This window comes from Sinocyclocheilus anshuiensis, unplaced genomic scaffold (assembly GCF_001515605.1).
Source record: "Sinocyclocheilus anshuiensis isolate Anshui unplaced genomic scaffold, SAMN03320099.WGS_v1.1 scaffold575, whole genome shotgun sequence".
NCBI classification, from domain to species: Eukaryota; Metazoa; Chordata; class Actinopteri; order Cypriniformes; family Cyprinidae; genus Sinocyclocheilus; species Sinocyclocheilus anshuiensis.
This window is the reverse complement of record NW_015552573.1, coordinates 308,438-310,825: the sequence shown is the minus strand read 5'-3', so window position 1 is coordinate 310,825 and position 2,388 is coordinate 308,438.

Here is a 2,388-nt window from a genome sequence, read left to right as displayed (position 1 = left end):
ATATATATATATATATATATATATATTCTTTAAACTCTTGTGTTAGTAATTATTACTATATAAAATGTTATAATATTAAATATTATGTTACTATTACTAGGGTAATACTACTATTACTTCAACTTTTTTTTATTTTTGCTATAGGCAACATTTCTCATTTTTGTTTAGTTGAACTTGAAATACTAAAATACCTGAAGCTAAATAAACTAAAACCACTCATTAAAAATGAATAAAAACTATATTGTTTTTTAAATAATAAAAATGACACGAGTACATAATAAAACTACTGAAACTTAAAAATTAAGGTGAAAACAAAAATGTAAAAATATAATCTAATTAAACATATTAACAAAAAATATAATGTTGTATCAGTGAGAAATTAGTGAGAATCAGCGAGAATCACAAAATTAAATTGCCATTTAATGTGGCATTTTACTCACCCGATGTGGTTCAAAGCAAGTAATGGGGATTTGTGTGGATGTAAGGGTAAAAAACTCAGCAGGGCAGTGTGACGTTTGGGGTAAAGCTCAGAATCCTGCCTTTGAAAGAGATTAAACAGTGAACAGCGTTACATTATCTCAGCTTCAAAGAGAGAGTAAGATTGCCATCTCATTCTAGCAGGTGTTGCATTTGAACCAGCAGTTGTATCATAGTTTGTGCGCACCTGGAAAAGAGCAGCGAAGAGAATCCTCTGTGCTTTCCAGATTTCCTTTAGCCACACGTCCAGATAGCAGGAACCCAGGGAGAGATACTGGGAGGAATCGCCGTCTATGTTTAGCCCACATTTTGAAATGCAATCCAAGAAAATGACATCTAGTAATTAAGTATTTATTTCTTTGATGGTAATGAAGTTTTGCACATTGCATTTCTTTCATAACCTATTCATGAACGATAAGCATGTTGCCATGGCGATGGCACAGAGATTTCTCTTAACATTGTCTGTTCTCTTAATATTATCTGACTTACTCTGGTGCTGGTTCATCTGATAGTCTTTGTTTTTTTCAAATGCTAAACATTGATCTTAATGTTATTTGTCTCTGTGCTGACAGTTAATTGCAATTCTCACTGTTGAAAGACATATTGAAAACTAAATTGCTGGAGACAAGCTGATGGATTTACTGAATGCAGAATAACCCGGTTGAGATCAAAGAACTGCATCTCATTGAGATTCATCTTTTATTGTGCTGCACTTTAAAGGGCTCCGGCGCACCAACAAGCATTTGAGTGCATTTCTTTTTTTCAAAATAGAAAAGTTTTCAATAGATTGTTACATTTCCATTTAAACAAACCTGTTAGGTTTCTATGGCAACTAATGTTTTAACGACAAGGATTTATGAAAGGATAATCAGATGTCAAGGTACATTAGAACATTAGAATGCATTATGTTTTAATAGAGTAGATTAATCAGCATAAATCATTTCTGAGTCTTAACTTAAGGGCATTCCATCCTAATCACTTCATTTCACTGGCCTCGTTATAATTAATATTGCCAGATAATTAATTAATGAAACAGTCTGGCATGTTTTACACGAGAGGTCAAGACAAATAATTTAGCCCATACCGTTCTCTGCTGATGAAATAATTAGTGCATCTTAACACTCTAATTAGCCCTTTTTTCCAGACAAGTGTAAACAAATGTTTCTTTGTAATGCAGAAATTAAATCTGTCTGCGGTTACGTTTCGATACGCGTGAGATCTGCTGTCTAAACCCTACCTTTGATTATAATTCATAGAGCATAATTCGGTTATGTTTTCGCCTCGTCAACAGCATCTTTTCCTTGACGCTGTTATTGTGAGATATTGCTCACTGTTGCCTCTCAGCTGCACATCCTTGTTTTTCAGCTTGGCCCTGTGATAACTCTGTCTAACCTTGAGAAATGGCTGCAGGAGACCCGGCACACAGCAGAATAAACCTTCATTGTGATGAAATATTCATTCAAATGAGGTTGAGAGGGCTGCTGTGCATTAGAATAAGTCATTATTAAAGATTGCTCACATCCGTACAGGCGTATAGCGCATCATTGTGAATAGATCAGTCTGAGTGGATGTTACAACACAGAAAAACTCAGTGTTTGGTGTCAGAAGTCAGTATTCAGTGCTGCACCAGTTCACTCAAGTGCTTAATTTTACAACCATTTGATCAAGCTACTCAACTGAAACATGTTCTTTTAAAATGAGTTAAGCCAATAAAGTAAAAAAAAACTGAAGCAATTTTTTGAATGTTTTAATGAGAACCTAGCTAACAAAATCTCTGAACATTAAAAAATTGGAGCATTCCATTTGATAATTTTCCAAACATTATGGTTTACTTTTGAATATTCTCTAAATTATCTGAAACAAACAGTAACATTTAGATGAACGTCCAACTAAAATGTTCCAGAAATAATA